General features: G+C 45.9%; 1 long non-coding RNA gene across 2 annotated transcripts; it reads right to left on the reverse strand.

The window, feature by feature from the left end:
• Positions 1-7,779: 7,779 nt before the first annotated feature.
• Positions 7,780-22,638, reverse strand: LOC125436815. Of its 2 annotated transcripts, none has more exons than XR_007245120.1 (4): positions 22,552-22,638; positions 16,415-16,509; positions 12,345-12,399; positions 7,780-8,351 (listed from the first exon to the last, which is right to left on the reverse strand). It is a non-coding gene; the product is annotated as an uncharacterized LOC125436815 (long non-coding RNA). The 2 variants fall into 2 exon arrangements; XR_007245119.1 differs by lacking the exon at positions 22,552-22,638 and adding an exon at positions 21,765-21,896.
• Positions 22,639-22,932: the final 294 nt, after the last annotated feature.

A 22,932-nucleotide genomic window follows, 5' to 3' on the forward strand; every position in this document is an offset into this window, starting at 1 on the left:
CCTTGCCTGATGTGACCTCAGAGCCCAAGTACCTGGGAAGACAGGTGTGCTGGCAAACAAAATGGAGTGGGTGGGTGGGCGAAGAGGGTTGTATTCTTCCAGGTACACTTGGAAGAAGCCAGGACCTTGTGGTGCTGCCACCATCCTGGAACTCAGTGGCTAAGTTTGAAAGGGACAGGAATATTCAATGTCAGTTGCCTCCTCCGCAGAGCTGGTCTCAATAATTCCACCAGTCTCTCAGTGGCTTGGGCAGAATTCTGGCCCTAGATGCCAATCGAAAGGGTCTGATGTGACGTTGGCATGTATGACAGGGGCTGCCTAGCCCTGCTTTAGAGCCTACTATATACATATCTAGGAGCCGCGTGGTGTAGAGGTTAAGTGCTTGCACTGCCACTCACACGGTCAGGAGTTCGAGCCCCCTGTGGGTCAGATATCCTGGCAGCTGGCTCATGGTCAACTCAGCCATCCATCCATTTCTTGGTCGGTAAATGAGTACCTAGCTCATAGCTAGGGGGTAAAGAATAGCCGGGGAAAGCAATGGCAAACTACCCCACAAAATAGGCTTGCTTATGAAATCACTGCTCACAGTGGTACCCCAGGGTCAGACATGACTGAAGGGGAAACTTTACCTTTATATACATATCTACCATCAAGTCACAACTGACTTATGACAACCCCATCCACAGGGCATTCCAGTCAAGAGACAAGAAGAGGAAGTTTGCCATTGTCTTCCTCTCCATAGCAACCGCTCTCTTCCTTGGTGGTCCCCCATTCAAATACTGACCCTTCTTAGCTTCTATGATCTGATGAAATAGGTATACCTCTCCAGTGGTGGGTATACCTCTCCAGTGGTGGGACTCAAATAATTTAACAACCGGTTCCGGTGGTGGGATTCAAATAATTTGACAGTTCGTTGTTTACAAGCACCATTTTAGCAACCGGTTCTGCCGTAGTGGTGCGATCCTGCTGAATCCCACCACTGCACCTCTCCTCCCATTAGAATCAACCAGGTTAGAATTAATCAGAACCAGATGTGGTTGATTGGAAATGTGTGCAAGGGGCCCATGTACAATTTTAACTGTGTGTGAACTGTATAATTCAGCAGAAACAGCAAACTGCAACCCCGCCCCCCCGGCCTTAACCTCCAGGTGACTTCCAGGTGTGCCGGAGCAGCGGCGATAACCTTATTGCCTATTTTGTGAGAAGCTGGTGTTATTTATCACGAGGGCTTCCTCATTCTTCCTTGACTTACTCGCTGAAGTACATTATGGTTTGGCTAATCCCCAAATATAGTCCGTAATAAAATAAATTAACATTTAATCAAGCGAGTAAATTACCCACGGAAAATGACTGTGTCACCGTAATAGCCTCTCTTCTTGAAGAATAGCACCTGAGAAGAATGCTTTCAATAATTTCCCCCTACAAGTTATGGTATGTCATAATTTTGCTATTATGGTTGCAGAAGAGATAACAATGAAGCTTTTTTCATATTTCACTGCGCGTATTCCCCCCCTCCCCCATACCTTGAAGGACCCATTTAAAAACTATTATGAATATTTTGTAAGCATTTAGTGATGTTTACTTAGCCCTGACTGCAGCTCAGTTGTTGCTTTTCATGCCACCCAGAGAAACTTCCCAATGGTGCACCCAACTAATCTCAGAAGGATGCATTTTTTGGAAGGCCAGATAGTCAAGGAGAAAGTGCAGATGTGTGGAACATCTGGCTCATTTGCAAAGGCTGGTTAGAGAAAGGTGGAAACCAGAGACAAAAGCAACAAGGGTTTTGAGACAGCAGCATTCAAGCCAGCCAAAGAGAACTAACAGAGGGCCAATCCATATGCTCAAAAGTGAACAAACAGAGAAGATGCAGGTACATTAAAAGAGACTCATAGTTCTCTTTCTCTATGGTGGTAATATACCATCAAATGGAATGTGGGTAGCCAGCACAGCCCACTTCTCCAATTGGTGAGAAATTCCAAGGGCCAGAAATTAGCCATGTGGATTCCCCTTGGAAAACAGAGCATAGTAGGCTGATCATGTCTTGGTAGTACTTACTACCAAAGTAGTGCACATGTAGAGAGGGACTGAAGCACTCCTACAGGACATTCAAAGCAGCCTCCCCACGTCAGATCTGTAGAGAGGGATACTGTATTTACTTAACTAACTTATTCCATTTATACGGAACGTCTTGCCCCACCGGAAGTCCCCACTGGAACGTGTTGATGTGTTTGGGGCTGTGTAGGGATGGGTGGAGGAAGGGGAAAGTGAGGATGGGGTATGAGTCTGAAATTGTGTGCATCGAGGAATTGTGTGCATCGAGGAATGCTGCTGTAAATTTCGTTGTGCATGCACAATGACAATAAATGCTTATGCTTATACCTCACCCTCTTTTCTATTGGGCACCCAAAGCACCAGGCATCAATTTCCTCTCCTCCCTTTTATCCTTACAACAACACTTTGAGTTAGGTTAGGCTAAGAGTGAATGACTGGTCCAAGGTCCCCCCATCAAGATTCCCTGGCAGAGTGTCTCCCAGGTCCTAATCCAGCACGTAAACTACCACACTGTGCTGCCCCCCTCCCCAGCCCGGTGTTTTAGCCAACTACCCAACCTAGTCAGTCTGCTGCCATCTCTTCCAGGATTCAAACTGTGCTGGCTTATTACACAGACACACACCAGCCTGCAGGGGCGTAGCTAGGGAAAATGGAGCCTGGGCAGACTGAGTTTCCCGCTGTTTGCCCCAGCCACAAAATGGCTGCCATCTCCTTCTCCCTCCCCCCAGACATGGAAAGAGAGCCGATAGCATAGAGGAGGGGAAGCAGCGCGGCACATGCTCAGCCACTCAGCTCTTTTGGAGTGGGGCGGTGGCTTTTTTCGAGGTTCCCTTCTCTTTTTTTGTCCTAAATTAGATGTTACTCATGTTACTCATGTAAGTGTGCCGGGCCTTTGTGGCGAAATGGCTCTTTCACTTTGTGCCTTCATCTTCTCGGTTAAGGCCGGCAGCCGCTACTTTTTTGGGCAGCTCCCAAACAATGCTCCCACCCCCGGCCAAATTCCAAGAAGGAGGATTTGTAGAAAAGGCAGAGGCTCAATTCTTGGGGGGGGGGGGGGGATCTTCTCCCGGTTGGCATCCAAACCCACCAACCGGTGTCTCTCACTCTTTCTTTCTTTCTTTCTTTCTTTCTTTCTTTCTTTCTTTCTTTCTTTCTTTCTTTCTTTCTTTCTTTCTTTCTTTCTTTCTTTCTTTCTTTCTTTCTTTCTTTCTTTCTTTCTTTCTTTCTTTCTTTCTTTCTTTTCTCTTCCCCCCAAAAAACTGGTCCAAATTTGTTTTAAAAAATTCCTCCTCTCCCAGAATCCATAAGTCTTTTTCTCAAACCTGCCAAAGTTTTAATTGCACTTGTTAAAGTTTCTAATGGCTCAATTTGTTAGACATTCTCAAGTATCTTAAACCTACACCCTCCTATGTCTTTTTAAAAAAAATATTCATGGTGGCTAATTTGCTTGAGAGTAACGCCCATCAACCACTTTTGCAATATAAAACACTGGTTTAGAAACATAAGTGGTCACTTACATTACATATGGGTTAAATTTCTGAATAATAGGGAATGTTAGTACATATGCCTGGCTATTTATGGAGCATATGTCCCTACCATCCAGGCAAGGAGTGGCTCAGCACATAACACTGTATATATTACCTGCTGCAATGAAAATGTACCTTTGGGCCACATACTGATTGCAAAGAGAGTGATCACTTTCCCCTTCTCCATATCACCATTGAATTCTCCAGACGGTGCAACACTGACCTCCAAACTGGTTGGAGTTCGAGTTGCATTCACTTGGCCTACATCTCAACACCTGCTAGGGGTCATGTGAATGAAGCTTCAGTTTTCTCAGTGCCTAAATAGATGATTCTTATTTATTGTTCAGGGCTTGGGCTGAAGCATTTAGAGTAGTGGGTTGGTCATCTCAAAGCGCTTGACTGAACCACGAAGTTTCAAGGTCTTCTTTTACCTGTGGCATAGTGGCTAAGAGCAGTGGCTAAGAGCAGGTGCATTCTGATCTGGAGGAACCGGGTTTGATTCTCAGTTCTGCCGCTTGAGCTGTGGAGGCTTATCTGGGGAATTCAGATTAGCCTGGGCACTCCCACACACGCCAGCTGGGTGACCTTGGGCTAGTCACAGTTCTTCTGAGCTCTCTCAGCCCCACCCACCTCACAGGGTGCTTGTTGTGAGGGGGGAAGGGCAAGGAGATTGTAAGCCCCTTTGAGTCTCCTACAGGAGAGAAAGGGGGGATATAAATCCAAACTCTTCTTCTTCTTCTTCTACCTAGGGAGTAAGCACATGTGTAGGCTTTCTATGATGTGAACAGTGTAGAAAAGGCCAGTCTGTTTTGAAAAGGCCAATTTGTTTTTGACATCAATATTCTTCCTCCCCACCCCACCCACCCACCCCACCCCCACCCACATGTCCTTTATTTATTTCAGCAAATTTTAATGATTTTTTTTGAACCTGGCCGGATAAGTTGCATCACCTCACCAGGATGTTCATCCAAAACCATTTATGCAAGAAACAAACTGCAAAGAGCATGTAACAGTGGGCGTTTCCCCACTTGCTACGACCCCCCTATGCCGTGCACTGCTCTCAGCGCGCGTCATTTCTGGCGCGTGCCTGGGCTTCCCCACGAGCGCGGGGTCATCAAAAGGCGCCGTTTGGAAGAGCGCCAGGAAGAGCGCTGAGGGGGCGTGACAGCGGCAGAGTCGGGGCGGCTGCGTTGTTGCCGCCCCTGTAGTGGGGAGTGCCGGGGGACCCCGTGCTACTTGCCTACAGTAGCGCGGGGCAGAAGGTAAGTGGGAAAACGCCCTTTGTTCTCTGCAGGAAGAGTTTCCATTGCAGTTGATTAGGATACACAGAGTTGACTACCGCAGCCTCAAGTGAATACTTACATGTACAAATGTATGACCACAGAGATACCGTTGCCTCACATCAAATCTAATGCTCCTCCATGCAGTAAAGAAGTTCAGACATCTTAGAACCCATTCTGGCGCACCGAAATCATCCAGTAAAGTTCTAAAAGAATCTGGCAGTGTTACTGTTCATCTCCCAAGTATAAATATGTTTTATGTCTGTTTTTAAAAAACCAGCTACAGTGCTCAAACGTGATGAAGGTCTTTATTGTTAATCTACATTATTCATTCCATTCTTTAAAATGTACTTATGTAAAATCCACATTACATTTTTTGCGGGGGGGATCCTATAATCCTTTTCTTAAATGCGATCAAGATTCAGGGCTGCACTGAGTATTTATTCAAGTGATATCTTGCCTCTTGTTTTTAACTTGAAATAATAGGCTGGGATTTTCCATGTTGATATGAAACAGCCAGACAGGTTCTCTCAGACATATTTTCACATTATGCAACCCAAACCTTGGAGAGTTCTCATAGGCAGCAGAATTTCTACCCAGATAGTACAACAGGAGATTGCCAAGAACAGCATTTCAATGGACATTTTGGGCTGCAGTGGGAGGGGGAGGCAAGAAAGAGGCATTCTGGGAGCAGAAATCCATCTGTTCACAGAAATCCTCCATCGGATCCAAGGCAATAAAAAGTATTCAAATCCCCCTTGGAATGTTGCAGGGATGGTGGAAAGGAGCTTGTGGATTGCCCACAATTCTTCATGATCCAAGATTCATGCTCTAGTACATCTGTAGTCCTCCAGATGTTATGGACTACAGTTCCCATCATTCCCTGCCAGCATCATGCTGGAAGGGGATGATGGGAGCTGTAGTCCATAACAGGTGATTTTGACACCTGTACTCTAGTACCTTAGTGACATTGCCATGGATTCTGGAGCACTCCTGTCTCACTAAACATCCTCATGTAAACACATGCAGGCAAGTCAAGTGCTGACATTTTGTTGTGCAGTCTCTCCGCAGGATGAATGTACAGGTGTGCCTCTTCAAATGCTGCCTCGTGAAAAGTCCAACTAGTTTTATAGCAGAGTTAATGAGAACATTTAGATGCAGCATCCAGGAAAAAGTGGACCATTTAACTGTGTTAAGTGTAAGAACCAGTCTTAACTATTTGCAAGCGACAGTATGGATTGAGTGTGAATTTGGAACAGTCCTGTAAGATGTCGAGTTATAGATGAATTCATATGTTTGTTTTTTTTCCAAATGTTAGTGTAAAGGGGCAGCAGTGGCATAGTGGTTAGGAGCAGGTGCATTCTAATCTGGAGGAACCGGGTTTGATTCCCCACTCTGCCGCTTGAGCTGTGGAGGCTCATCTGGGGAATTCAGACTAGCCTGTGCACTCCCACACACGCCAGCTGGGTGATCTTGGGCCAGTCACAGCTTTTCGGAGCTCTCTCAGCTCCACCCACCTCACAGGGTGTTTGTTGTGAGGGGGGAAGGGCAAGGAGATTGTCAGCCCCTTTGAGTTTCCTACAGGAGAGAAAGGGGGGATATAAATCCAAACTCTTCTTCTTCTTCTAAAAAATAAACCTGAGCTCCAGAGCAGAGGTTAAATGTACCAGGTGCTTTCCTCTTTCTTCCCCATGTGGTATGTTTTTAATGTATGTCGCACATGATTGGCATGTTGAGATTCTTGCTTTCCACACCAGAATTTAAATCCATGAATTCTGTGACACTTTGGCATGCTAGTTTTCACCACTGGGAATTATGAACATTTGCATTATGTTCATATGGGATGCAGCTTTGACTGTCTTGCTTCTTCCAAAACAATGTGGACAGAACCCAGAGTGTCAGAATAAATGGAGACCTTCCTTTGTTTCCATGAACTTAGTCAAAAAAGATTGCATATCTTGGTCGGGCATCAAATGAAAAGTGCAGGTGCATAAAGCCCCAATTTGCCTTAGGTCTACATGAATGGAAGAGATGGGGAATTTAACCCTTCAACTTCCGCTCTGTTTCAAATGGAAACAGGTTCCCTATTTTGCTATTCATATTTTTAAAAAAGAAAAGGTGTGCCCTTTTAAAACAGCCTTTTCTTCTTTAAAATTCTAACATCAACCTGGGGAACTTGAGGTTTGAATTGCAACATGAAGTAGAGATTGAAGAGTTAAATGTTCTCTTTATTCCACACACTGAGGGAAAATGAGGCTGCATACACCTGCAATTCACATTTTATGAATGGACTGAGACGACTCATCTACTTGAGCCTTTAAGGCTTTTACAATACCAGAAAATACAGCCACAAAGATTTCTCTCACTGTGTGCAGATAATTTTTTTCCACAGAGGAAACAGACTTTCTCTGCCAGACATTTCTATTAATTCAAATTTAAAGGTCCCAGTTTAATGGGACAATCAACATAGGGGCAGAATTTTTGAACAGAACTTTATCACCTTCCTTTGCAGAAGACTTATAACATGCAGCACTTCAAAGTGACTTAAGAGGGGGAAATGGCCACAGCATTATAAGAAAATTAGCTTTAAAAAGTCTCAGAGAAATGCATAAACTGTCTGTAACAACTGGTGGGATCCAAAAATTTTAGTAACAGGTTCCCATGGTGGTGGGATTCAAACTGTGGCGTAGCACCAATGGGGCTGGGCGGGGCATGACGGGGGCGTGGGCGGGCATTCCTGGGGTGGGGCATTCCTGGGCGGGGCTGTGGCAAGGACGCAGCCGCTGCACCGGTCCTTGGGCGGGAAACGAATGCATGCAGGCGCAGGCTGCCACGCATGCCGGTGCACCTCCTGCTAGACTGCTTCAAGTTCTGCGTGCTACTGCTGAGAGGAGGGGTGTAACTAAGGCAAAAATCACGTGGCAAAATCACCAATTAGTAACCCCCTCTCGGCACACACAAATAATTAGTAACCTACTCTCAGGAACCTGTGAGAATCTTCTGGATCCCACCTCTCTCTGTAACTTACTGTGCACATTCCATTAATCACATTAGAAAACAACAAAAGTAAATATCTAAACTGGAACTCGGTTGTTCATCAATATTTTATGGTTAAACTGCTCTCACATACCAGACGGGCACTTCCCTTCATCAAAGTTCAGTTGGGAATATTCTCCATTCTCTAGAAAATATTGAACCCCCTGCTCGAGCCTTGTTACAGCTGGTTAAAATATATATATTGCAGGTACCGCTTTAATCAACAGGAGGGGTAACTTCCTGCGGGATGCTGTCTCAACTTGTAACGTTACATCATCATGTTCAAGCAACGTTCTCCAATGACTGAAAATTCTGAAAATGCAGATCTTGCTTCTTGTTGCACGAACTGCCACCTCATCAGTGTAACAGGACATCTAAGAGGCCTTTCGGGTTGTTCCTGAAACCTTTGATAAAGCGGATGCACCAAAGGATGAGTGACTTGCTAATGGTCTTGTCCCTTTAAAACAGATTTTAAAAATTGTTAGATGACAAAACAAAAATATAGCCATAAATTCTGGAATTCAGAATTGAAGAACTGGGTAATTAAAGTTCAGATCCAAGCTGCCTAGACCTGAACTGCAGAACTTCCTTTGAAACTCTTATCAAAGATTTTTTTTTTTGCCAGGAAATCCATCCAGCTCATAGTTCTGCAGTAGCCTAGCCAAAGCGTTCAATGGAAAGACTCTCTGAACTGCTTGGTCTCATGAGAAACCAGAATGAACATAAGCCCCAAAATTGTTTATATCATTTGACATACAAGTTGTAGACAGGGCATCCAAATCCAGCTGATATAATGGGCTAGACTGGAAAAGATTACACCAGTACTGTGCAATGCTAGTTATGGCAATACTGTAAGTGACCTAAGGTTGAAACTTGACATTATGGCTGAGAAACGGCTGATGCCAAAAATAGTATCCCTGTATTTCCTTTTAGACTGTACCATGGTAATATCCAGTAAATGAAAACATGTGCTACCATGTCATTGCATTGAAAGTTTTTATGCCCTGCAAATGTCACCTGAAGTAATGGAGCAGCAGGAGGGAAACTCACATAGTAGTGGCTTTGTATTGCACAATTCAGCACACGATCTTATGCACCATCAAACTGTGTGGGACTTACTTCTGAGAAGACAGGCATAGGACTGCACCAATACCTAACCAGATGGTGAAGGTGGATCAGACAAGTGGACCCTAATGGCAAATGGGCTGCAGTAATTTGGGCTGACTGAAGGGTCCAAATCCTTTCCAAGGGAAGCCCCACGTAGAACGTATTGCAATAATCCAGCTCTAAAATAGCCACCACATGAATTAGCACGGTCAGCACTTGGTTTACTCCCAGGAAAGTATCTGCATAAACAGGGCCCATTTCCGAACTAAATGCAGCTGTAAAAAAAAACATTTTTGCTACCATATTTATGTTTTTCTAATGAGAGAACTGGATCTAATACTTCCAAGTTTTTCATAGAGCACATCGACGAAAGTTTCATCCTGTCAACAGGAGGAAGAACTACTATTGTATTGTGTGAGGGGAGGATTTTTTTTAAAAGCCTGCATTCAAGCAGTCTCTCACCACCCTGCATTCTAGAGTGGTACGGACTAGGACAAGTTCTGTCATGTGAACGGTATTTGTAGGGGAGGCTGACGTTTAGAATCCAGAGCAAGAACTCGGTGACCCAAGATGTGCTGTGAAACCTAAGCCTGAATCCTGAGGTGTCTTTGGAGTTTTAAAAATGTTGTTAATTCAGGAATAATGACCCTGAACAGCAGTCTCTGAAGTATACTCGGAAGACGTCAACTCTGTATATAAACCTAAACCAGGGCTTAGAGGTAAGAACATGCCTACAAATCCACAGATTCAAATTTTGTTTGCTAATGCAGAATCAAATCTTGTGTTGAAAACAAGCTAGGCACAAAACAATGAGCACCCTTAGGGAGTAATCTTAATCTGGTCTGCTCAGAAGTATGTCCCATGCTATCTTGTGGGGCTTACTCCCGGAAAGTGCCCTTCGGATTGCAGCAGTAGGAACTCAAGAACAAGACTTCTCACTTTTGTGATTATTCTTTCCATTCCACCCAGATCCATGCTTTGCAATAAACCAGGAGTCTTTTCTCAAATGGAATTACTATTATTGTAACTATGTATGTCACATACCCAGTAAAATTCCAGTGGACCGTCGTGGTGGCTTTCCCTGCCCACACGTTGGATGCTGAGCAGAAGAAGGAATGCCTCTCATCCCTCCACCCTTTCCTCCCGGTCTCCTCCACTCTCACAAATGGAAAGCAACATATGGTATCATGTTCCACTTGGCCTGAGCTAGGAAAGAGCATGCTGACTCAGTGGCAGGCACACACGGTATGAAGAGGGAATTAGCAGCTCCTGCATTTTCACCTCTCTCACCCCTTTCTGCCAGATGCCAGGCACAGACAGAAAGCTGGCTTTCTGCCAAGCTGATGCTGGCGAAGCCAAGTGCCTTCCTTTGCTTTTGGAGGCTGCAAAGGATTTTGGAAAGCGCTACTCTAGAGAACAGTCAGAACGGCCATTGGGGCAAGGAAGCAAAGCATTTCATAAAGGACCATGCAAACAGCCAGCTATATTATGGATTCCTGATAGTCCCCTCAGTCTCATTAAATGGGGACATTAAGCACCCATGGAGCAATTATCAGTTGTAGATTATTTCAGACTGGTAGTTCAGCCTTTCTTTAAACCTGGAGTTGACCAGCTCATAGTTCCACAGGTCAGCAGCAAGCCATGTTGTTGAAAATCCACATGGCAGCCAAGAAACCAGAAGGAAACTGAGACTGAGAAGGAGGAGCTAGAAATGAATGAAGGAGCTAGAAATGATTGAAAGGATATGTCACTGGTGACCAAGATTAAATTCATTCATCCCATAGAATTCCCTAGAATTCCCAATTTCTGCCCTGCCCTTTCCCAGTAGATTGAGTTCAGGGTAGTTCCAACAAATTTCCTAACAATAAAATCATAGAATAACATTAAAAACTTAGTTAATAAAACTTGAGTGGCACTACAACAACCAAACCAATCAAAAGGACGGGCAGACCAAATTGATTTCTAATAAAAGAGGACTGATGGATAACATGAGGGAGAAAAAGGGAAGGGAGAAAAGGGTTGAAGGGGAAAGGTAAAGGAGAAAGAGAATACGGAAGGGAGAAAGAGAGGCCAGCAAGGTGGAAAGCACAGGCCTGGCAGAACATCTCAGTTTCTCAGGCTCTGCAGAATTGTGTCAGGTGTGAAAGCTGGATGATGAAGAAAGCTCGCAGGAAGAAAGTAGGTTCCCTTGAAATGTGGTGTTGGAAGAGAATGTTACAGATACCATGGACCACCCAAAAACACACAAATGAGTGAGTTCTAGATCAAATCAGGCCTGAACTGTCCTTAGAAGCTAAAACAACAAAACTTTTGTTCTTTGGTCACATAGCGAGAAGACAGGAGCGACTGGAAAAGATGATAATGCTCGGAACGGTTGACGGCAACAGGAAAAGAGGAAGGCCCAACATGAGATGGGTGGACTCTCTAAAGGAAGCTATGGCCCTCTGCCAGATCTGAGAAAGGCTATGAACAATAGCACGTTTGGGAAGACACTGGCCCTTTATGCATGGAGTGCTTTCCCCAGGACTCTTCTCTCCATAGTGGGGTCTGCTCGCATTTCTCTGTTTACACGCCAGGAGTTGCACCGCTGCCTGCTACACGACTTGACTGTCTCCACTTCTGGGTCACTCCCAGTCAGTCACAAAATTGCTGGCTTTGTTTTTAAAGCCCTTTAACATTTTATATTCCTTATCTCAAAATGTCTACAGCTTGTTATTATTAATGTTTGTGTTTCTTGAAAAAGTCTGCCGTTGATACCTCAGGAATGCCAGCCCGGGCCTGGGGGTGGGGAGTCCAGAAGGAGTGGAAACCCCAAAGCAAGGGAAAACATCGGGGTTTACCTGCTGTCAGGAACCACAGGGCTTCTGGAATCTGTAGTCCCCTAAGTGTGAGTGTGCTTACAATGAAAACTCTGTCCCAAAGAAAATGTACCCTCGCTGCAGGACAGAGCATTAGGGTATAATCGGCCATGATTCATACAGTCACCATGAGTCAGAAGTGACTTGATGGTACATAATACATATCATAGCTATGTGGATACTGTTGATTGAATCTTATTCTGGGTCATTCAGGAAATAACATCCTCTCATTGGTGCAACGCTGGTTGCCCTCCAGAATTCCCCCCCCCCCAACACCCCAATGAGTGGTGGCATGTAATGCTGGGTGGTGGGGGCAGGAGGTTTCCTGACAAAGTGGAAGACATGGATTCTTTATGTGTGCCTCACTTGTGAGGTCTCCAGCAGGCAATACTACAGCTTCCTCTACAAACCAGTTGTCAATCAGGAATTATACCGTGTCTGGCCCCAATAAGTGTTTTTTGCTGCAGATGTTTAGAGAAGGATACCTCTTGGTCCAAAGCGTTGAATGTAACAGTGGGAACAATAGGGTTTATCATCATACTGTGAAACAAGGGCAAGAAAAAAGATTAATTGTTGCAGTTTTGTTAACAACATTTCGTTTATCAGCACTAGCTTACAAGGTGTTAAGAACATAAGAAAGAGCCTGCTGGATCAGACCGGAGTCCATCTAGTCCAGCACTCTGCTCTCAGTGGCCCACCAGGTGCCTTTGGGTGCTCATATGCAGGATGTGAAAGCAAAGGCCTTCTGCTGCTGCTCCCAAGCACCTGGTCTGCTAAGGCAGTTGCAATCTCAGATCAAGGAGGATCAAGATTGGTAGACATAGATCAACTTCATAAATATGTCCAAGCCCCTTTTGAAGCTATCCAGGTTAGTGGCCATCACCACCTCCTGTGGCAGTATATTCCAAACACCAATCACACATTGCGTGAAGAAGTGTTTCCTTTGATTAGTCCTAATTCTTCCCCCCAGCATTTTCAGTGTATGCTCCCTGGCTTTAGTATTGAGAGAAAGAGAGAAAAATTTCTCTCTGTCAACATTTTCTACCCCATGCATAATTTTTATAGACTTCAATCATATCCCCCCTCAGACGTCTCCTCTCCAAACTAAAGAGTCCCAAACGTGGCAGCCTCTCTTCATAAGGAAGGTGCTGTTATAAGAAATGCTGCCATCACACTGTAAACCATTTAAATTACAGCCAGGAATCAAAGGAAACAGGCAGAATATGGGACAAACAATGAACATAGAAGACCTTCCCTTTCTCGGTTCACTAAGTAGTTGGGCATTTGAAGGTAGAAAACAAGGAATCCTAATCCATGTCTGTTGGTGATCAGTGGCTGTGCCTTGGCCTTGAATTTATCTTCCATCCCATTTGATTCAAGATCAATACCTGTTGCAATCTGAACACAGCCAGGAAAGCCTGAAATATTTTGAGCTTGGATCTTGCTTGCAAAAGATTGCCAAAATGAAAGACCAGTTATGTCAAAGGTAATTACAACAGGCACTATGGCTTGCTACATTACATTCTCCCCCTAGAGAGGTTGGGGTTTTTTTTTAAATAAACCCAAGTATTTAGGGAAAGGTAAAATTTATTCCAGATTGAAGTGATGTTTTATTAGAACCTAGAGTGGTCATTGTTTGTTTATGCTACACTTTAAGCCTTAATTGATTTTATTATAACATCGTAATTGTTTATCCTTTTGAATTGTTGTTAGCCATGTCAAGGCAGGGAGTATACTGCAACATGGGCATACATTGTTATAAACGGGGTGCAAATTTGAAACAAGCAATTAACGAACATGATTTTATTTGCTTCCTTTTAACTCGATGCAGCCCGTGAATCTGAGAGTCTGAAACTCTGGGTTACCTGTTGCTTATCTCAGAAACTTTTCAGTCCATCCATATTATTTCCCACTTAAAGCCTAACAAATGAACCTTAAACCCAGCACTAATAGAAAATTATTTCGAATGCATACATCAAGTATGTACAGTAAGGCCCTTCCAATATTTATAGAGGAGAGACAGCCGTTTCTTATTATTAAAGATCCCTCCAAACACACTTTCAGTCTAGAGCAATTTCAAATGTAGGTACGGGGGCATGCCATTATACCTCCTCCAAATGTCCTTGTTAATGGGCTTGAAACTCTGGCAGCGATGTGGTTGTAATCATCACACAGAGCAAAATGCACGGCTGCAACACAAGAGAATGGGACAAAAGCAGAGCGCCTCGTGGGGAACAGAGTGTGGGATGCTCTCATAAGCTTTGCAGATCTCTGCACATTTCTCTGTATTTCTGTTCCAATCATGCTTGCTTTTCTCAAGCACTGGAGGACGGAGTAACAGTTGAGTCTGAAATGGGCATGGCCCGATCCTGACAGTCAAATTGTTCTTTGAGTCTTTGATGACCTCCTAGTGCGGGGTGGAGACTCCCCCCAGGATCAGAACCAATCACCAAACAACAGAGATAGCTCACCAGTCTGCCTATTTATCTATTTAAAACATGTATTCCACTTCTCCTGGTTAAAATGGCTGCTTTGGAAAGTGGACTGTATGGCACTACTATACCCTACTGAGGTCTCTCCTCTCTAAAGCTCACCCTCCCAGATTCAACCCTCAAATTTCCAGGTATTTTTCTAACTGTGATCTTTTCTAAAAGATCAAAATGTGGTCTGGGAAAGACTGCAGAAATGTGGGGGGGACATGGAAGCAGGATTTAAAAAAACAAGAAAGACAACAAGCTTTTATGCACTTGTGGTCTGCTTTGTGTTGAGGGTACATTCCCAGTGGGCCAGCTTTTTGTTTGGACACTCATTCTCCCCTCTTCTGAACTGCTGTGTTTCAAATGTGAGAGTCTCAACATTTTCTGAAACCTCTTGAAATGTGACTTTTCCTGCTTCAAAGGGAAAGCAAAGGAAATCACCAAACTTATTGATTTCCTTGGGTTTTTCCGCTCCATCCCCTGCTGTGCTGCCAGCAGGCAGGGCATGATCAGGTCTGACTGAGCAGGGCCAAACGAGTGGCAAGCACAAGCGTAGTCAGGTCACAGTTCAATGGGTCATGGCAGGCAAGGTGTAGTCAGGTCACAGTCCAACAGGTCACGGCACAGGAGATCAGGTAAACAGGTTGGAGATCAGCAGTAGACCAGGCACACGAAAGCAGCAGGAAGCACACTTGTTGCACCCAGGCAGAAGCAAGCTCACAGCAAGGCTTATATAGAGAGCCTTGTTCAAGGGGCTGGGATTCTGCAAGGAGTTAATCCTCATCAGATGCAGAGACATCTAATCTCCCATAGCTTGCTGCCAAATGAGCACTCCTTCTTTGCTTCTGCAGTAGCAGCCTCTGCTTCTGCCTCCTATGTACACCTGGCTCATTACTGGGTTTCCTAGGAGGATCTGCAGGCTCTTCCACCATCAGGCAGGGAAGGGCTGGGCGTTGGCTCTGCTGCCACATCTTCCTCAGGAGCAGCCAACTCTGGCTGCACTGTGTCCTGGTTCTGCCTCAGAGTCCTGTGTCCTGGTAAGTACCCAGGGGCTGGCTCATGACGCCCACCTTCCTTTTCCCACACCAGTGCTCACCTCCCTTCCTGGGAGGTTCACACTGTAGAATTCCTTTAAAAAAACATTAAACTGCAGTCTATTGGTACTGCAGTGCATCCAATGAAATTGACAAGGCTTGGGTAGTTGGGAGTGCCCCCAAGTTGGAAGTGCCCCCAAGCCTCCCAAGCACAGGAAAACACATTGAAAGGGGAGGAGGGAGAAGCAGGGAATGTTTTCCATTGGCTGATCGTGCCAGACACCTCTGCACACACACCAGCCCCTCCCTTATATTTTAAAAAGGCAGGCAACCTCCCATCCTGCGCGGGGTGGAAAAATGAGGTTAGCAGGCAAAATCGAGGACAGGGCATAATGGAGACAGAATAACCTTGGCAGTGGGTGTGAATCTGTGAACACAGGGAAACCTCACTGTGAGGGGATCGACTGCTCATCAGCCACGCGGCAAGCAGTAAGTGCACAAAAGCCCTACCTCATTAGGATGTTCCCCAAAACAGCACCACGTTGAGGAGGCTGAGGCAGTTCAAAACATCCATGTGGAAATATAAGCATCAAAGCATGCATGCGCACAAGGAAACAGCACCAGTGTGTAGCAGTGACATGAGCACAAATCGCAACTGCATTCTGCTATGCAGTTCACAACATTTCTTTCTTTAAAAAAAACTCTGCATGGCTCAGCGTTCCAAAATGCCCGTTTTCTCCCACACATGCATGTCCTGAGCCAGGGGGCCTAGCTCTCCATCCACGTTGTCTCTTCCCATACACCCCACCTATTATAATGGCAGCCATTTTGCTAGCTTGGAGGCAGCTGTAAACCTGCATGTTCTTCTCATCACTTCTCCTCCCCCTCTCTTTCCTGCCGTCACATCAGAGCACTTCTGAGCAGCCTATGGTGCAACCTAATCCCTTAGAGGAGCCTTTGAAAAGCTGGAAGGTCCTATGATGGCTGTCAGGTTGTAGGAAGTCACTGGAGGAGACAGATGGGGTGATGGGTTTCCCCTCCTACCTTGGCATGCTGGCCAGGGCTGAGTTGCCGTTTGCAGTGGTAGCACTTCAGACAAAGGGGATGGTAGTCTTTGCCAAGAGAACGCTTCCGCTCAGCTGTTAAAGAGAGGGGGGGAAAGGTATGAGTAATTATGCTCCGAGCACCTCATTAATAGAGGAGCATATGTGGAATGCTGCTTTGATCCGCTGGAGTTCCTTGCCAAAGCAATTTCAGAATAAAAAGAATTGTCGATTCTTTTAATGCAGGAATAATTTGGCATCTCTCCCCCCTCACCCCATTCTGCACCTCAATTTTTGTAACATGCCTCTTTTTGAAGTTTACTCAAATTTTACATAATGGAAATTTAATTTCAAACCTTGCTAAAAGCTTTCATCTCCACTTCAATCAAACATATATTTTTCTTTTATACTTGGCCACCTTTTGCAAGGTTTTCTTTATCCTAGATCATACGATGTTATTATATGCGATCTGTGTATGTGTGTACAACCGAAACCCACCTTTAAAAGAAGACATCTAGAACAAGTATTCTCAGTACCTGTCTGTTTTCCTGCAGCCTGATGTTTTAATTAGAGGTCACTTAGCACCTTATTTTCTCAAAAATTGCTCCAAGTCCTAAAGTGTGGAACTAGAGGTATGCTTCCAAGATGCAAACATTGTCCTTTTGGGATGGAAAGTCAAAATTACAGGCAGGTGTCAAAACTGCCAAATTTTAGAAGAAGAGTTGGTTTTTATACCCCCATCCCCGCTTTTTTCTACCAAAAGGAGTCTAAAAGCAGCTTACAAGTTTTATTATAATAAAACTTTCCCCTCCCCCATAACAGACACCTTGTGAGGTAGGTGGAACTGAGAGAATTCTGAGAGAACTGTGACAAGCTCAAGGTCACCCAGCTGGCTGCATGTAAAGGAGCGAGAAAACAAACCTAGTTCACCAGATAAGAGACCCCTGCTCATGTGAAGGAGTAAGGAATCGAACCCTATTGTTCAGATTAGAGTCCACAGCCCTTGTGCAGGAGCAGGGAAACAAACCTGGTTTACCAGATTAAAGTCTGCTGCTCTTGTGGAGGAGTGGGGAATCAAACTCGGTTCTCCAGATTAGAATCCACCACCTTTAACTGCTATACCACACTGGCACATTTCCTTTTTGTAGATTATCAGTTCCTGAGAAGGCTACAGTTCCCTTTGTGACTTCCGTCATTTCCAAGATATGCACAAAATACTCTCAAAGTCCAGCTAATTTCCCTTCCTTTTTCTTAGCTGTCCAATGCCCAGTTCTGAGTATTGCTGGGAGTCAGATCCCAATTACCAGAAAGGATTATGATACCTGAGAGAAGCGCAGGTTAGCTGGGACAGGTTGCAGATAAGACATTTGGGCCTGCCCTTGGTTATAGGATGGTGTCAGGAAGCAGGCAGAGAAACAGTCTGAAAAATCATTCTAGCAACTTCCCTAGTCACTGTTGCCCTGGGCAACAGATTCCCCACACTGAGGGACTGCAGCAGATCTTGGAGCTAAGCAATGGCACAGAACTGGCCCGGGTCATCTGATTCTCAGAATCTGGAGGAATTATGAGGTCCATGATTGAACTTCTTGAAGGGCCTGTCCTTTGACCCGTAATGCTCTCAGCAAGGAGGATTCAGCTCTGGTCCATAAGGCTCCCAGTTCAAGCTCTGGGCTGCTTGACATCTCCTGCCTTCTATTCTTTTGAGGCCCATCAGCCTAGTCAAGGATCTATTAAGGAAGCCATCACACATTACAGAGTACCCAAGTTGTGTCCCGATTGTCATCCTGTGTCATACATGACACAATCTCACATTAGTTGTGATCAATTTCTGAGCCTGCAGTACCCAATTAGGATCAGGAGTGCAGTGCCTACGGAGAACCCTTCTTCTGGGCACCATTTTCCCAGCCAGAAAAATCCTAGGGCACTATTGGGCATGTAGGGAACCGAGGGGACACGGAGGGGGTTGCCAACCAGTCCTCCCAGGGTATGATTACAATTTGCCAAGTGAGGGCACGGGAACCCCCCGTTGTACATCCTTGTGAAAGTGACATCCCCACATCGTCTGACACTGTAGCATTCACTTCAAATGTAACGGTTTCAACATAACATAAACATCATTATACAGCCAGAAATGATTCCATGATGTTGTGGGATGTCCCCATGCCCAAAGGTTTTTGGGAGCTGTTTCTGTCTCTGGCTATTGCAGCCACGGAGACTGACAACAAGTCCTGCGATTCCCTGTTTTAGCAAAACTCACAATCTGGCATCAGTTCAATCCCTTCATTCCTTTCCATAAGTTGAAACATGCCCCATCGTTGCATTTAGCACAAAGTCATGCATGTAGCACAAAGAAATTGCTGAGTTTAGACTAGAGAAACTCTGCTTAGTGTGACGTTGCTAGTAATTGAGATGCTCCTGCCTCTCTCTCCCTTTCTCAAGAAAAAAGTGGAAGATTTTTAGATGAAGACATCTAATGTTCTCTGACACAATATTTAAAATTTAATTTATGCGGCAGAAGAACATGAAGAAGTTCACAAAGAAACACACCGGGCCACTCCCCACTCACCATAAGCCCCGGGGTCACCTCTTTAAAAGACACGAGGAGGATGGACGTTCCCCACGTCACCAGCGCCCACTGCGCAGCTGCCCTTAATTTGCCGCTCTCCCACCTCCTTGTCGAGCGGCAAATTAGGTCCTCTGAAAAGAGCAACATTTTCAAAAAACCCCGCAGGTGCTGAAGGGGGGTGGGGAACCTCGGCTGTTTACGCGCGGCTGATTCGCTCTGATGCGCAGCTTCCGGCCAATCAGGAAACAGGAACCACCATTTTGTTTAGGAAGGGTATTCCCGTCAGAAAGTGCTTGGAAATTGAGACGCAAAGTACGCACAACAAGACGTGCCAACATTGCTCTTTTTTTTTGCTCTTTTGCTTCGAGCTCCACTGTTTTGTGCAGTCTTGGCAAAGTGCTGCTGAGCACAGGGTTGTCGGGCGTGATTGTAAACCGCAAACCGAGCATTTTACTTTCATTTTTTTCTGCCCAAGCAATTTGCAATGGCAAGTGAGTGACGCCAGCATGTGCAGACGCTCTTTAAAACAATGCGCTCCAGCTCTATCCAAACGGTAACTTTTTTGGGTCAGCCAATCAAAATGGAGCCCCGCCTTCGGCTGGCTGCAACTCCCACTTGTAAATGATGCACACACGTGCCAGCCAATCAGAACGCTCGATTGCCTCTTTGACTCTTGATGTGGAACCCCGCACTATTTCCTGAATGGAAAATGAGTGGGGAACAAATGTCTCCGTTGTCAAAAGCCACGGAGGCTTTTCTACGAGGGGTCGCTGTGGGGTTGCACTCAGACGAGGTAAGTGGGGAGTGGCCCACCATTTTGCTTTTCCTCTTACTCCCCTTTTATTCTGAACCAGGGCAGCAGTCAGCTTCCCTTAAGTGGGGCAGCCATATTTCACAGGGGTGGAGTTTCAAATAAATGATCTCATTAGCAGACAGAAATCTCTATAAAAGGGAGTAGATGTTTTAACCACTTCCCGCTGCATGGCTTTGCTGAATTGAAACTCCCTTGTGCCCTAGGTGGAAAAATGTGCAGATGACTTTCTTTCCAAAGTGCAGATGACTTTCTCTCCGTCCAATACTAATAACTCCTGCCCCCACGCAAGGAGATTTCAGTCTGTGAAACTGCATGGAGAAAGCATTAAAAACCTACTTCCTTTGTACTGTGGCACTAATTTGAAAATCTTCACAGGCTGCTATTTCCTGACAAAATACATGAGGGCAATCTACCGTATATACTCGTGTATAAGCCAACGTGTATAAGCCAACCTGTGTATAAGCCGAGGCACCTAATTTTACCACCTAAAACTGGAAAAATGTATTGACTCGTGTATAAGCCTAGGGTGGTAACTCCAAAGCAGGTGGGGGCAGGGAAGAGCCGGGGTGCCCGCTCCCCACCGGACCGCTCCCACCCCCCGCCGCCTCCTGGATCCCCACAGCAGCCTTGGCTCCCCTTGGATCCCCTTGGCTGCTCTGGTGTTTCCTTGCTTGCAGACAGAGCGTTCACCTGCTTTTGGAGTTTCCTTGCTTGCAAGCAAGGAAACACCAGAGCAGGCGGGGGCAGGGAAGAGCCAGGGTGCCTGCTCCCCACTGGATTGCTCCCCCCGCTGCCTTCCGGATCCCCACAGCAGCCCCAGCAAGGACTGCTCTGTCTGGCATTTCCTTGCTTGCCCTGCCCATGTCATGTTGATGATGATGACATGGGTGGGGTTGAGGGTGCTCGAAGACAACGAGGTAGCAGGACTTCCTGCTGCCTCGTCGTCTTCGAGCGCCCTTGACCCCACCCATGTCATTGTCATCAACATGGGCATGACATGGGCAGGGTCCAGGGTGCACGGCTCCACCCCTGCCATCTTCCTAGTCAGGTGGGGGGTCAATTTTGTGCCCCCCACATGACCAGAATAGTGGCACTTGGGGAGGTGTGGCCACAACCCCAGGGGTGGGGGTTGGTCGTGGCCACACCCCCTGAGCCACGCCCCCCCAAGCCCACTCCACAAAAAATCTATACCTATGTCACTGGTCCCCACCCAGCAGGAGGCTAACTCCCCTAGGGAGCAGCAGAAGCAGGCACTACTTGGCCTGCTGTCTACTCACTGCTGGAGTCTTGCCTACTGTGCTGGATTCATCTCGCATGCTTCTCCCAGCCAGGTTGGCAGTACCCAGTGGAACACACTCTGCACGTTCCAATTGCCTTCCTGGTCTTCCACCCCCGGGGACTACTCTACTCATACCTGGAGGCTTGATGCTGGCTGGGGGGAGGGAGGGGGTGGCTGGCTGAACATGCCCTCTATGTGACCAGTTTCAATGGTGTCTGGGGCTCAAGCTCCCTCACACCTCCCCTTTGCTACACCATTGGTTTCTATTGCCTGGAAACCTGAGTAATCGTAGGAGACCTCCAGCCACTACCTGGAAGTTGGCAACCCCGCTCCCTAGGCTCCACCCGCAAAATCCTCAGATATTTCCCAATCCATAGCTGGCAACCCTGCAAAGTGCTCCAGCCAACTCACAGCAGGGTTGCCAAACCCCAGGTTCTGGCAGGAGATCTCCTGGGATTACAACTGATCTCCAGCCAACAGAGATCAGCTCACATGGAGAAAATGGACACTTTGGAAGGTGTGCTCTCTGACATTGAAGTCCCTCCTCCTGCCAAACTCTATCCTCCTTAGGTTCCACTTCCAAATTTCCAGGTGTTTCCCAACCCGGAGCTGCCAACTCTGGACTGTCCTTTCTCTCTCTTCCCCTCTCCCAAATCAGAATCTAAAACGTTGTGCTTTCTTTTCATACACACCTGACTCCTCCCTTCAACCAGGAGGACTGTCATCAGCTCCAATCTTGGATGGGTCCCCCAATTAACCTACCTCCCGGTTGTAGATTAAACATAAAAAAAAGATGTCTCTCCGTCTCCATCTCCCGTTTGCCTCTTTCCCCTTTCTTCCCAGTTGCCAATTTCCTTCCCCTCTCCCCGCCCTCTGCTCCTGCCTCCCCTCAAAGTGGAAGTCATACAGGGGTTGCCTGGGCCAAAGCTCCTGTGCCTTGGTTGCTAGGCAACCTCACAATGCCAGCTATGCTGTTGTGATATTGTACAAGCTGTTGGTTTGCATTCTCCAATTTGAGGAGGTTTAAAACCTCCCATGTTTTTGTTGTTGTTTTTAAGTTGTATTTTTCTGCCAGCCGGGGGATTCCTCCAAACCTGTAGCAAAGAAGCAACCACTGTATTCTGCATTTTTTAAATCAGCGCTCCAGGGTCATGTTCAGAATTCGATACAAAGGAATGAATTTAAAGCACAGTGCAAACATATGAGTTATTTCAACAAATACCTTTCATTTAACGTTTGAACACTCAGAGAGAATAGACAGATAAGAAGTTTCCCCAGTTCCTAAGGTTATTTCTATTGTTCACCTCATTCCTTCCCTCAGTATCTACCTTCTCTGATTAATAATGGAGCCATCTGATACCAGAAAATAAATCTGTCAGCGGTTTTGTCCCATCCCCTTTCCAGCAGGATGCACTGGGACTTATTAAATGCACAGCACATCAGTCACACTTTAAAACCACATTCCCTTCCTTAGCTCACTTGCGAGGCATGCCGCGGCCCTCTCCTCTCGCACAGGACGTTCTTTAAGCCTTAGGGAAAAGACTGTTCCGAACAAGCTGGATGTTGTGTTGCCCTTCCCGAGGTGAAGCATTAGTAAGCATATGAACACTTTCCTCACTGGCTGCTCATTCGTATCAGGAGGCTGTAGAGGGCTCCATGTCCTATCGAATAAACATCTCACACAGTAAGAAATCCAGTCTCTGGCCAGGCTCACAGATCCCACAGCTTACCACAATGAACCTACTTAATTCTCATCACAGAAAGGAGCAGCAGTGGCGTAGGAGGTTAAGAGCTCGTGTATCTAATCTGGAGGAACCGGGTTTGATTCCCAGCTCTGCCACTTGAGCTGTGGAGGCTTAT

This window comes from Sphaerodactylus townsendi, linkage group LG07 (genome assembly GCF_021028975.2).
Source record: "Sphaerodactylus townsendi isolate TG3544 linkage group LG07, MPM_Stown_v2.3, whole genome shotgun sequence".
In the NCBI taxonomy this organism is placed as follows: Eukaryota; Metazoa; Chordata; class Lepidosauria; order Squamata; family Sphaerodactylidae; genus Sphaerodactylus; species Sphaerodactylus townsendi.